At 36.8% G+C, this 15,273-nt stretch overlaps 1 non-coding gene across 1 annotated transcript; it reads left to right on the forward strand.

Annotated features, from left to right (window-relative positions):
- Positions 1-9,638: 9,638 nt before the first annotated feature.
- Positions 9,639-9,745, forward strand: LOC112501353. Its single transcript, XR_003067484.1, has one exon. It is a non-coding gene; the product is annotated as a small nucleolar RNA R71 (small nucleolar RNA).
- The last annotated feature ends 5,528 nt before the right edge of the window (positions 9,746-15,273 follow it).

Consider the following 15,273-nt stretch of genomic DNA (forward strand, 5'->3'; position numbering starts at 1 on the left):
TTTGGGTACCATGTTTTGGGCATATCTGGAAAGTAATTTTGAATGAAAGCCATAAGTCCCGATACTCTATTAATCCAGGTACCAATAAGATGTATCGAGATCTAAAATCTTTTTATTGGTGGCCCGGATTGAAGAAAGATATCACTAGATACATGGAACAATGTTTAACATGTTTACAGGTTAAGATCGAACATCAGAAACCGTATGGAATTCTTCAATCTTTGGAGATTCCTGTATGGAAATGGGACCACATTACAGTGGATTTCGTCATGAAGCTACCTCGAACTCAAAAGGGATATGACGCGATCTGGGTAATTGTTGATCGCCTATCTAAGTCAGCACAGTTTCTGCCTATAAGAGAAAATTACTCTTTAGAGAAGCTGGCTCAGGTTTATATCAAAGAAATTATAACCAGACACGGTGTTCCACTGTCTATTGTTTCTGATAGAGATAGTCGTTTCACCTCAAAGTTTTGGGAAAAGTTTGCATAAAGCTTTGGGGTCTGAAATTCGGTTAAGTACAGCCTATCATCCGCAAACAGACGGGCAAAGTGAAAAAACTATCCAGACTCTTGAAGATATGTTGAGAAGCTGTATCGTTGACTTCGAGGGATCATGGGAAAATCATTTGCCATTAATAGAGTTTGTGTATAATAATAGTTATCATTCCAGCATTCAAGCGGCACCATATGAAGTACTGTATGGACGTAAATGTCGAATGCCGTTGTGTTGGAACGAAGTGGGTGAGAGGCAGTTAACGGGTCCTGAGATTGTTCTAGAAACTTCTGAGAAGATTGAACAGATCCGAGAAAGAATCAGAAAAGTATAAGATCGCCAGAAAAGTTATGTTGATAATTGCCGAAAGCCGATTGAATTTTGTGTAGGTGATTTTGTGATGTTGAAAGTTTCGCCATGGAAGGGTGTCATCAGATTTGGGAAGAAGGGTAAGCTCAGTCCGAAGTATGTTGGGCCGTTAAGAATAAGTAAATGAATCAGGCCAGTGGCGTACCAGTTAGAACTACCAGAAGAACTAAGTCTAATTCATAACACTTTCCATGTATTGAATTTGCGGAAATGTTTAGCTGATCTGAGTCTTGCTGTACCATTACCAGAGGTCAAACTAGACAGTAAACTAAACTTTTTGGAAACACCAGAACGTAATTGACCGAAAGATTAGAGTGTTGAGAAACAAAGAAATCAGTCTGGTTAAAGTACAGTGGAAGTTTAACAAAGGACCAGAAGCGACTTGGGAATTGGAATCAGAAATGAGAGCAGATTATCCATGGCTCTTTGATTAAAGAAATTCCGGCACAAAATTCTTTTGAATGGTGGATAATGTGATAACCGGGTTCTGGTTATTACCCAAGGTATTTATTATGTGAATTACTTAATTATGTGGATACATGTTTACATGAAATAAATATGTGAATATGTGTAGTTTATGCATGGGAATATATGTGCATAATGTGTAAGTGTATATATATATGATATATATATATATATATATATATGCAATGTATGAAATAATATGTAAAAGTGTTTTTGTTCCTGCATGAATGAATGAATTGGTTATATGCATGCATATGGGGGGAGGGGAGTCGACTTTCCAAATTTGGAAAGTATAAATTGGAGGGCTTTGGAAGAGGCAAAAGTTTCTTACCTCTTTGAGATTTTGGAAATTTTGAGAGAAGAGTTGTCCGGAGATCTATTGTTGATCAAGTTGGCCTTTGCATTTATTATCTTCTTCAAAATCTGAGTTCATTCTTAAAGGTGAGTGATTTCTAAACCCTTTTTGCATAAAATTTGTTACTGGTTTTACTTGAATGTTGTTTATTTTTGGAAAGAAATCATTTATTCAATTAAGGTTTTTATTCGGACAAGGGGTGACCAGATTAAGCCTAAACCGGACAAAGCTTGTCCGGATTACTCTTAAACCGGATAGGAGGTGTCCAATTTATTCATAAATCACTTAAGTGTTGTGCGGTTTAGGGTGTTAGTGAGAATTTTGAAATATGTAAACCGGACAAAGGTTTTGAACGGAGAAGTATGAATACGACCAAGCATTGAGCGGTTTAGCCTTAAATCGCTTAAGGGTCATGCAGATTAGTTATAAATCGATCATGTATTGAGCGATTTAGTCTTAAACCGATCATGTGTTGTCCGGATTGTTTTAAAACTGGACATGAGTCATGCGATTAAGTCTTAAATCGACCAAGTGTTATCCGGATTATATATCCGGATAACTTATCCGGATGACCTATATTTGATATTCAAATGTTGAATATTTTAGACATTTATATAATTTAAAAATGTCTATTATTGGGTTTAATTATGGATTTATAAAAGGGGTATTTTATATCTTTTTAAATAAAAGATATGTTCCTACCAAGCGTGGTGACGTAAGTCTATTTTGGTATGGAACTGGATTTGGGAAAATGTTTCTACCAAGCGTGGTGACGTAAGTCTGTTTTGGTATGAAACTATAGTTTGGGAAACCTTCCTACCAAGCGTGGTGACGTAAGTCTGTTTTGGTATGGAAGTGGATTTTATAAAACTGTTTCTACCAAGCGTGGTGACGTAAGTCTGTTTTGGTATGAAACTTGTTTTTAAGTAATAGTTCTCCCAGACGTGGTGACTTTTGTCTGTTCTGGCTTGGAACTGGAAATGGGTACTTTCAGACGTGGTGACTTTTGTCTATTCTGATAAGTAGCCCTGTTTTGATGAAGGAATAAGGGTGGCATATCAAGGAGAGGTGTACTTGGAATATGGGAGGCATTGTCATATGTGGATAATATTATAACTCTTATTATTATTAATAACTAGACTTAATAACTTTGAATCATCATTTCTTTGTGACCTGATGAATTAGAGATATTATTCCTATTAGAAACAATAATTTAGATGTTATTGAGAAGGGGAAAATGGGTTGTCATAAAGGGCAAATATTGCCTTAAATCTTTCCATTAAATATTTACAAAGGAATGGCCTATTAATTCAGAGAATCTTTGGTTACAATATTTGTTTCAAACTGAGAATGTTGGATCTTTAAGCAGATGTATTTATTAATAGAACTGAGGTTCTTGAGTTTATTCTTTTATACATGTCACTAAGGACTGTATTAGTTGATGGTATTGCAAATATTTCTGAGCAAATATACTTTATTATAGTTTGGTGTTTATTACCCTGCATTTGCAAGGAAGGGATTTACTCACTAGACCCTTCTGGTCTAACCCTCATTTTCTGTTTTAAAATTCTGCAATGCAGGAATGGCGGGGTCTAGGGATATTAAAGAGAAAGGGAAAATGTGATTATTTTCCTAACCTGTTATATGCCTTTGAAGATCTGCTTAAGATTGCTTATTTTGAAGATACATGTTGTATTACATGTGTTAGTACAGGAATTGTCTTGGAATTTTTCATATGTAGATTTTGTACATATAGGAATTCTTGCACTAGTGGGACCTTGGGATGTAAACTATATTTTCATGTAATAAAATATGTGTTATATGCAAATATGGTGTTTGGGGGTGTTATAGAAGTGGTATCAGAGCCTTAGTTTAAGAGATTTAGGTATTTAAAGCATGTTGCCTAGATTTAAACTTTCATTTGCATGTTAAGAGTCCCGGACATAATTAGTATCATTGGGAATAAAATATAATGGGTTAAAGAGGGCATTATATAAGGTGAATTCGAATTACGAATGTCCAATGTAATTATGAATTTACAGGTACATACCAATACAGGATACCATATTATATTTGGGAATATGAATACGTGACAATTAATACTAAAATATCTACAGATGTCTAGTCGATCGCGAAGATTAGAAAGAATTGCCCGCCCTGAATTTGAAGAAAGGGAGGAATCTCCCGTTAATCCACCAAACTATGCTTCTAGGAGTAGAGGACGTGGAAGGGGTAGGGGTAGGGGTAGGGGTAGAGGTCGAGGAAGAAGTCAGATTCCTGAGAGGAGTCAGGCCGAGATTCGCCCTGATCAAGGAGAATCTATTTCTGGGAATGCTCAACAAGAACAGAGGCAACAATCAGAATTTATAACTAGAAACGATCTGGCAGAAGAAATGGGAAAACTGAGGGAAACTCTGATATCCATTATGGGACTGCCAGCTAGAGTAGAAGTCGAGCGAGTTGGAATTAATCCTCCAGCTCCTTTAGCAGGCGGCAATACTCAGGGAAGGGATATAAAGATGTTTCTGACATGTAAACCTCCAACTTTTTCAGGAGAAAGAGATCCAGTAAAAGCAATGTGCTGGATAAAAGAGATTGAATTGGTATTCAACACCAGTATATGTTCTGAAGAAAATAAGGTTAGGTTTGCAGTGTCTATGCTTAAATCTAATGCTTTATATTGGTGGGATGTGGAGTCCTCAGCACAACCGAATATACTGCAGACAATGTCTTGGGAAAAATTTGTGAATAAATTTAAAACACAATTATGTCCTACGACAGCAGTTAGACAAACGGAGGAGGATTATAGAAACTGGAGCAAGGGAATAGATCTGTACGGTATTATACCAAGAAATTTATTGAATTTTCTCGTTTTGTGGAGCATTATGTTTCTTCAGAGTCTCGAAAAGTGGAAAGATATATTTGGGGATTGAAATCCTCCATCCGAGAGTTCGTGATTGCTATGAACCCTAATACTTTCTCTTTAGCCGTCAATGCTGTCGAAGTTACTGAAAGAAATAAGAATCGGCAAGGTGAAAAGAAAATAATAGAGAAAAGAAGGTAGGAAGGGTCTTTAGTCAGTTTTCGAAGACCTAAGTTTATTAAGTCAGATAACCGTGCTCCAGATTCACTACCTGTTGGGACTTGTCCACGGTGTCAGCAGGTGCATCAAGGGAATTGTCCACCGGAACCAAAGAGATGCTATCGTTGTGGTGAGGCAGGGCATTTGTCAAGGGACTGCACTACACCCAAAAGATGTTTTCAATGCAATTCACTTGACCATATCCGACCAAATTGTCCACAATTAAAGGGAAAGGGAAAATGTGATTATTTTCCTAACCTGTTATCTGCTTTTGAAGTTCTGCTTAAGATTGCTTATTTTGAAGATACATGTTGTATTACTTGTGTTAGTACAAGATTTGTCTTGGAATTTTTCATATGTATATTTTGTACATATAGGAATCCTTGTACTAGTGGGACCTTGGGATGTAAACAATATTTCCATGTAATGAAATATGTGTTATATGCAAATGTGGTGTTTGGGGTGTTACAGGTAGGCAGTTGCTACCCTATGCTTGATGTCATATTTTTCCAGAACTTCTTCTAACATGTTGTTTATGAAGTGAGTGCCTTCATCACTAATTAAGGCACGAGGTGACCAAATCTAGTGAATATGTGCTTTTGTAAACACTTAACAACTGTTTTAGCATCATTGAAATGGCAAGCCATGGCTTCCACCCATTTGAACACATAGTCCACAACTACCAATATGTAGGCACAATTATTGGATAGAGGAAAAGGTCCCATAAAGTCTATWCYCCAAACATCAAATAATTCTATTTCTAGAATCCCGTTTAAAGGCATTTCATTTCTTCTAGAGATATTTTCACTCCTCTGACACTCATTGCAACTTTTTACAAAGTTTTGAGCATCATTGTGCAAAGTAGGCCAGTAGAATTCAGATTGTAAAACCTTGGATGCTGTCCTACTTTCTCCAAAATGTCCTCCACAAGGTCCTGCATGGCAGTGCTTTAGAACTGATGTCACTTCTTCTTTTGCGATGCATCTTCTGATCTCCTGATCTGCACAAATTTTAAACAAGAAAGGGTCATCCCATAAATATTTCTTTGAATCATAGATGAGCTTCTTTCTTTGATACTTATTAAATTCCTTGGGAATAATCCCACAAGCTAAGTAATTAACAAGATCAGCAAACCAAGGCACTGCAGTATGATTAAGAACCAAAATTCTTTCATCTGAAAATACTTCACAAATGTCACTACTTTGCACTTGTTTATCTTGTTTTTTCAATTTTGACAAATGGTCAGCCACTTGATTATCCACCCCTTTTCTATCAATGATTTCCAAATCAAACTCTTGCAAAAGCAAGACCCACCTTATTAACCTTGGCTTTGCATCCTTTTTAGAAATAAGGTACTTGATGGCAGCGTTATCAGTATGAACAATCACTTTGGTTCCCATCAAGTATGATCTGAATTTTTCAAAAGCAAAGACCATGGCTAATAATTTCTTTTCAGTAGTGGTGTAATTGATTTGAGCATCATTAAGAGTTTTGCTTGCATAATAAACAGTGTGAAAAATCTTTTCTTTCTTTTGACCTAACACTACACCAACTGCCCAGTCACTAGCATCACTCATTATTTCAAAGGGTCTGGACCAATAAGGTGTTATTACCACAGGAGCAGTGACCAATGCTTCTTTTAAAATGTTGAAAGCTTTTCTACAATCTTCATTAAAATTGAAAACATGGTCATGCTGTAATAATAAACAAAGTTGTTTTGATATTTTTGAAAAATCTTTAATGAATCTCCTATAAAAACCTATATGTCCTAGAAACTTCTAATCCCCTTTACAGTTGTTGGTTCAGGCAACTTCTCAATTACCTCTTACTTTGCTTTATCAACTTCAATGCTTCTTTTGGAAATTAAATGCCCTAACACTATGCATTCTTTTACCATAAAGTGACATTTTTCCCAGTTCAAAACCAAATCTATTTCTTCATATCTTTTTAAGACTTTTTTCAAGGTTTTGCAAACATAGGTCATATGATGTCCCATAAACTGAAAAATCATCCATGAAAATTTCATGGAGTGTTCTAACATATCAGAGAAAATTGACATCATACACCTCTGGAAAGTGGCAGGTGCATTACAAAGTCCAAAAGGCATTCTTCTAAAAGCAAAAGTTCTATATGGAGATGTGAAAGTAGTCTTTTCCTGGTCATCTGGTGCTATGGCAATATGATTGTAACCGGAATAGCCATCTAAGAAACAATAAAACTCTTTTCCTACTAGTCTATCTAACATTTGGTCTATGAAGGGTAATGGAAAATGGTATTTTTGAGTGGCTTTATTAAGCCTTCTATAGTCCATACATATCCTCCAACTAGTTACTGTTCTAGTAGGTATAAGTTCATTCTTCTCATTTGGTACAACAGTGACTCCTCCCTTTTTGGGTACACATTGCACAGGACTGACACAAGTACTACTAGCAATAGGATAAATTATGCCAGCATCAAGCCATTTTAAAATCTCCTTTTTGACAACCTCCTTCATAACAAGATTTAACCTTCTTTGAGGCTCAACGGAGGTGAAACTTTTGTCTTCTAAAATAATTTTATGTTGATAAATGATGGGACTTATCCCCTTAATGTCAGCAATGGTCCATCCTATGGCCTTGGTATGAAGTTTCAACATGTCAACCAACTTTTCTTCTTGGTCAGCTTCTAATGATGAAATAATGACTGGCAATTTCCCTGAATCTCCTAAAAAGGCATACTTCAAATGTGAGGGAAGTTTTTTTAACTCTAAATTTGGGGCAACATCTAAGGAAGGAACAAGAGTCTTCCTACCCTCGGTTTCTAAAACTTCAAAAGCAGCAGACTCTTGTGGTGTTTCTAATTCCTCAAAATCTTCCTCTTCATCACTATCAGTCTCAGATAAACCTAAGATTTCCCCCAAACTTTTCTCTTGACACCAGGTTTCTATCAGACTCAAAGTAGAACACTCTTCTCTTTCTTCAGGGTACCTAAGGGAATTAAAAACATTAAAAGTCACTTGTTGGTCTTGGACTATCATGGTTAATTCTCCCTTCTGTACATCTATCAAGGTTCTGCTAGTAGCTAGGAAAGGTCTACCTAAGATGATGGGAATGTCTTTGTCGGCCACAAAATCTAGGATGATAAAATCAGCTGGGAAAATAATCTTATCAACCTGAACTAGGACATCCTCAATTTTTCCCCTGGGATAGGCTATGGACTTATCAGCTAACTGAAGAGTTACAGTTGTAGGTCTAGCTTCACCTATGCCTAGGGTATTGAAGACAGATAAAGGCATAAGGTTTATACTAGCACCTAAGTCACATAGAGCTTTTACTATCTCTTTTCCTCCAATTGAACAAGGGATTGTAAAATTTCCAGGATCTTTCATCTTAGGAAGGATTTTACTGGACAACAAAGCACTGCACCATTCAGTCAGAGCTATAGTCTCATATTCATTCAACTTTTTCTTTTTACTCAAAATGTCTTTTAAAAACTTTGCAAAGCTTGGCATCTGCTCAATAGCTTCAACCAAGGGTATGTTTATGTGCAACTRTTTAAAAACATCAAGAAACTTTTTAAATTGTAATTCTTCCTTTTGATTCCTTAATCTTTGGGGATAAGGAATATAAGGAGTGACTGCAATAGGAGAAGTAGTCTTTCGAAGAGTTGGTGCTGGAATGGGTTTCAAAACTGGTCTTACAATGGGTTCTGATTCAGTTCTATCAGGGATTATAGGACTGGTCTGTTCATCTATTGCAGGACTGTCACCAGATTGTGACACATCCACTACAACACTTTCTTAGGGAGTCTGGGTTGTCTTGGGTTCATCAGGAAATAACAATGGAAAATCTGATCTTTCTGGAACGGCCATACTATCTATGTGCCTGACTATGAGTTGAGGCTCACTAGTACTCTCTGAATGGTTCACAGGAATGGAGTCACAAAATCTAGTACAGAGGTAACAGAATCTTGTTCTACACTTTTCTTTTCAATCTCTGCTTTGTTTGGTTCTTTTTGTTCTTTTTGGGTATTTTCTAAATAATTCTTTCCACTCCTTAAAGTAACAACCTTAACATGCTCATTTCCTTCCCTCTAAGGTATCTCTGTATCACTAGGTAGAGAACCTACTGGTCTTTTTCTTATCTCCAAAGCCATTTGTCCCATTTGAGTTTCGAGATTTTTAATTGAAGCTTGAGTTTGGGTTATAAAACCCTTCATCATTGCTTCCAAGGAAGTAGATGATTCAAATTGTTGTTTGGGCTTGCTTTGGAAAGAAGATTGATGATTCTGAAAATTAGCATGTTGATTATTATGAGTGCCTTGATGCGCTTGCGAGTGAAAATTGGATTGTCCTTGCAGTTGAAAATTGGATTGTCCTTGCGGTTGAAAATTGGACTGTCTTTGAGGCTTTTGCATTGGTGGATTAAGAGCTGGACTATGCCATGAAAAATTTGGATGATTTTTCCATCCAGGATTATAAGTCTACGAAAATGGTCAAGTCTTATTGACAAAATTTACATGCTCAGGATTTCCAGGACAATGCTCAAAAGAGTGACCTTCACCACAGTACATGCATTGCACTGATTGAACATTAGGATTAAAGGTATTAGCATCATATTGCACATGTGGGCTAGATGTTAGATTTGAAATTAGCTTAGTGATCTGAGCTGTTAATGCTGAGACAACATCTACCTCATTTATTCCGGCTGTTTTCTTCAGTGGCATTGCATGTGGGTCAGACCATTGTGCGTTATTGTTAGAAATCTTTTCAAGTATGTCAAAACCTTCATTATAGGTACAAGATGTGAAAGCTCCGCCTACAGTAACATCAAGCATTTGTCTAGCTAGGATATTTAAGCCACTGTAAAATGTCTCTAGTTGTATACAGTACGGAATGCCATGGCGAGGGCATTTTCTCAGCAGCTCTTTATACCTTTCCCATGCATCAGGAACTGCTTCATCATCCAATTGTCTAAAAGTACAAATTTCATTCCTGGACTTAGTGCCATTTCATTCCATGTAGTCACAGAGTCTGGTTGCAAAGAATTGTACTATGCTCTTGCTCGATCCCTTAGCGAAAATGGAAAAAGTTTTAGTCTTAGAGCATCATCTAAAACATCAGGGATGAGAAAAGAGTCTGTGATTTCCATAAAAGAACGCATATGAGAATGAGGATCTTCAGAAGATAAACCAGCGTACTGGCCGTTTGTTTGAAGCATTTGAAACGTCAGTGGTTTAAGTGAAAAATGGGTGGCACCAATGGTAGGCTTACGTATTCCTATGTGCAGTTGAGTTAAGTTAGGAATAGCATATGCCATAATGCCACCATTTTTAGCATTTGCAAGACGAAAGATGTTTTGAGCCTCATCCTCGGGTGGAATATTTGGTTCATTTCTAATTATACCTTCTCCGTCAATAATCACATTTTCTGCCACTGTTTCAGTGTTTAAAGCTCGAAGAGCTCTTTGCACTCTTCTTCGTTGTCTGAAAGTTTGTTCAATATCTGGATCAAGTTGAAAAAATTCACCGTGCGACAGCCTTGTCATGCACGGTGCATTCAAAAAGATGGTAGAAAAACTAACCTTTATAAACTTTACTTTAAAAAGAAAAAATTCAGCGTGCTATCCCCGGCAGCGACGCCAAAAACTTGCTCGTCGGTTTATTCAACCTTAGATTTCAACACAAAAATAGAACTCGGCACAAGTATACACCTTGAACTACTGTCGTCTTGTAACAAGTAATAACGGTAAAATACCAGATATCGTTGCCACAGAGATAGCCTTACAAAGTTCGTCAAAAGTCCAGTTTATAAAAACTAATTTCAGATGGCGAAATGAGGGATTTGATTTATCTAAAATTGGGTGATTTGATTAACAACTAAGAAAATATCAGTCTTAAAAAGAAGCACAGGGTGCAACAGTTGATTAAGACACTAAACAAATGATTCAGCAAAAAGGTGACATAGCATTCCTGTCATAATTATCTAAAATCAATAAATGATTTTATATAACTGTCACAGTATCAACTATCGGGTCAGACAGCCTCCCAGGAGCACACACCGGTCAACGTGCTATCGATACGATATCATTTATGTTAGACGTCGTGAATCCTAGCACAACAAAATGTTACCATCATACACCGTAGGAGTATAGCATTTGTCAGACACTAAAGCTATTTATAGCCTTCTCCTATTACCTCATATTTTGAAAGTGAATACATTTTTATACACAAAATGAGTTGTCAATTAATTTTAATGTAATCCTCAAATGAAATATTAAGCACCTGAAACAAATAGTAGACTATAATGCTAATAAGACACCTTTGTACTTTCACATCGGTTTTGGTCTTAATTTCCCGTTACACCCCAAGCTAGGGCATTTAGCCCATCATCGCTTGGTTTCTTCTCTCGAAGGATGTAAGGACTGAAGAATAAATAACTGATACGGAAAAGTAAATTGCAGAAAGTAAATTGCAGAAAGTAAATTGCAAGAAATGGAAATACTGGAATTTAAAGTACTGGAAAGTAAATGACAGAAATATAAATGACTGAAAGTAAATTGCTGGAAATTAAAATACAGAAAACTAAATTGCAGTAAAGTAAAATGCAGAAAAGTAAAGACAGAAATGTAAAAGACTGAAATATAAAGACTGAAATGTAAAAGACAGAAATTAAATTACTAATAACTAAATACTATTAATTAAAATTAATCTAAGACATGATGTAAAGTAAGTACTTGATGAGATGAAAATGTGACAAATGAAAACCTTGAAAAGAGGAGTTGACTTTGAAGAAACTTGGAAGACAAGTAACAAAACTTGCAAAACAAGTTTCGTTACTAAAACCGAAAAGTTACTTGCAAGTCTTAAGAACAGTTTATTTAGTCTACGTAAATTAATCGTGAGCCACAAAGGATGAAATCCAATGTAAAGCAACAGAGATCGACTAATTTGTAACTTGCAACGAAAGTCAGAAAACGTATTGTAACTTGGAAATAAGAACAGAAATGACATGAAGATTTAAATACGAACACTTGAATTAAAACTTGAGAGCAATCGTAACTTTACTTCACAAAAATCGATTCTTGGTTGGAAGCAAGAAAACCGAAAGCATAAATATCAAAAGCAATAATCTAGAGAGTAATTGCATTAACACAAAGATTATATGTGTAAGTGGTAAAAAACAAGTAAGTAATTCTTTAAAACAAAGCCTTAAGCCTCTATTTATAGGCTAAGGAAGCTTGCACATGAGAGTCATCTAATAGGACAAAAAGGTCTTCAAAAGTTGGCTTTGACCAGGCCCAAGGCCTTTGATCCATCATCTTAAAGGGAGCAGCCCAAGGAAATTCGGCCCAGACAAAAGGTGCAGCTCACGGGCTGGTGCTATAGGATTCTGTCACACCTGCTCCTACAGGACTACTGCAGGATTTGGCCCAAAAATCATCAAAAATTTGCATAAACAGAGAATTAACATTAGATATGATATATTACTACTATTATATAAAGAAGACATAAAAAGACTGAATTAAGACACTAATGGGCAAATAAAACAAGTGAAAATGGTTAAGAAAATGATGTAATAAGGTTAATAAATTAACACTTATCACTTAGATTGTTTAGATAGGTTATCTTTACCTTATCTTTTTCGCATACAATCTTGTAAAATCTGTACTGATCCTTCTTTATCAGTATATAATTTAAATTTGAAAAGTTTACTGTGTTTGTATTCATTCCCCCCCCCTTCTACAAACTGTTTTTAAATATCTTGTAAACCCTAACGGGACCAGCAAGTGGTCAGACCAGTGTTTTCTTTTCTTGTTGTTTAGTTGTTTTTCTGAATTATATTATCTCTTTCTCTAGATAACTTTACTGCTTTCAAATGGTTTTATAAAACAGAAACACACACTTTCGTGATAATGGCTCTCTTGACAAACCTCCTCGGTTTATCCGAGACAACTTTAGTCCTTGGAAGAATCAGATGTCCCTCTTTCTGGAAGGTGTGGATCCTGAAATTCCACACTTTATAAAAAATGGACTATATGCTCCATATGCTATTTCCCCAGCTGTTCCTGAAACAGCTACGACTGCCGCGATTTCTGAACGGCAGATTCCAAAACTCCCTCATCAATGGAGTAATGAAGACAAGAAGAAGATAGCTATATACACTCGTGCTAGGTCTATAATAGCTATGTCTCTTCTTGATGAGGTTTATTACTCTGTAATGAAGATGAGAACCTCGAAATCCATGTAAGACACTTTATGTGTTCAATATGAAGGAACCTCTCAGGTTCAAGAATCGAGAAAGATTAACTTAGTAAGACAATACGAAACTTTCTCTGTGGAAAGACTGAGACATTGTCTGAAGTACACCAACGTTTTAGTTGTCTTCTTATCAATTTAAGGACTGTCGGCAGGGAATATTCCAATTCTGAAACTTTAACGAAGTTTCTGGAATGTTTACCTGAATCTTGGGATACTTATGCCATGTATCTAAAGATGTCCAATGACATGTCCTCTCTCTCTCTCTTAGCACCCTATATGGGAAACTGCTCAATCATGAGCAGTCTCGACAGCTGAAAAGAAATCTAATCAAGGATTCTAGATAAATGAACAGCTCTCCGTTAGCTCTAATCTCTAAAGATACTTCAACTGAACTCCCATCTTCTTCTTCTTCTTCAGTCCTTCCTCCTATCACTATCACTGAGTTAGATTCTACTAACTCTGAGGATCTATCAGAATCTCATATTGCAGACTTTGATGAATCACTGGCGCTGTTAACTAAATCTTTTAGAAGATTCGCCAGGAAAAGTAACTTTCGCAGATCTCCTTCGCTGACCATCAAGGAAAAGCCAAAGTCTGATAATATAGACAAGGCTTCAACGATCTGCTACAATTGTCACCGCAAGGGTCACTTTGCTGGTGAGTGCAGGTCTAAGAAGGCTGTGACGCCATCTTCTAAAATCCCATTCTCCTTTAGATCTAAAGATGAAAAATACCTGAAGTTGAAGGAGAAGTACAAGAAGATGAAAAGTTCCCAGCAAAAGGCCAAAGGTCTTGTCGCTGAAGAGCATGACTAGGCTGATTGGTCTGATGAATCATCATCTAATGAGGAAAACACAGCCTATCTCTGCTTGATGGCCAAGGATGTCAAAGAAGAAGCTTCTGAGACGTCAACTTCTAATGATCCCTCATCATCATCTCTTGCTCATGTATGTCTCCTAAATGAACCCTCTTCTTCTTCCTCCTCTAGCCTATCAGCATTAGATACGCTGACGGTGGACCTTTACAATGCCCTGAATGGAAAATCTAAAGCAGAAATGCTTAATCTTGATCTTCAAGAAAAACTGAAGATTTGTCATTCAAAGATCAAAGAGTTGACTAAGATCGAAGAAGATCTTAAAGATCGGGTCATTATGAACCAAACAATCACTATCGAACACGAACAGTCTATCGCTGAGCGTGAGCAAACAATTGTTGAACTCAAGGCTGAGAAGGCTACCATTGAAGGATGGTGGAAAGCCTCTATCAAAGCCTCAAAGATCATTAACGCTCAGATCCCTGCCAAATTAAATACTGGTCTAGGCTTCTCCTATGATCAGGAAGACAGTGTCACTGACAGATCCATGCTCAAGTTTGGCACCTTTGTCTCTTCTATTCCTGACACTTCTTCCTCTCAGTCTTCTTTAGCTGATAGTCATCTTGATGGAATTCCTTTGAGTTCAGGTTGTAAAGACAAGGGGTAAATTCATTGTCACAGCACCTCCTCCTAAGAATTCTAACAAGTCAAATAGATCTAAATCTATTCCTTCAGCTTGTAAACCTTTTTTTTCTTCTTCTTCTTCTTCAGGGACCAAGAAATCTGAAGCTAATAAAAAATCTAAGTCTCAGCTAAAGGTGAATGCTTCACGTAAGGACTCCAAATCCTCAAAAGTTCCTCCTAGAACTAATAAGAAGGGAATCCTTGGAGCTTGTCCCTTTTCAAATTTGGTACTTCATAGCCCTAAAGCTACCTTTAGTTATAGAAAGTGTAAACACTATGGTGAAACTACACACATTGCTAGTAAGTGTCCTTCTGTTGCCAAGGATGGTCCACCAGTCAAGGGTAAGAAAGTAGATAAGGCTGAGAAATCAACCAAAGAAAAATCTATCACTAAGACTATTAAAGCAACCAAGGTGAAGAAAACCACTGGAGCCTCCTCTTCAGGCTCAGTGAAGACAATAACTAACACTAAGTCGTCAGCGTCAGTTGTTGTGATTCCCTCTACCACTGAAGCCTCTTTGTCAAGATCAGTGAAGACACCCACTGACTCTATTTCTCTAGCATCAGCGCTTGTTCCTTTTTTCCACTAAAACCTGTCCAGGTTCAGGGAAGCCGTCTTTTGACGCTGGTTCTTCAGTTTCAGTAGATGAAGCCTTTAACATTGTTGGAGCTAAATAGATGGGTACCCAAAGCATTTTTAAACTGTTCCCTTGTGCAGGAAGTCAAAGGCATATGGTATCTCGATAGTGGATGCTTAAGGCACATGACCAAA

Source organism: Cynara cardunculus (assembly GCF_001531365.2).
Source record: "Cynara cardunculus var. scolymus isolate 2C chromosome LG 17, CcrdV1, whole genome shotgun sequence".
In the NCBI taxonomy this organism is placed as follows: Eukaryota; Viridiplantae; Streptophyta; class Magnoliopsida; order Asterales; family Asteraceae; genus Cynara; species Cynara cardunculus.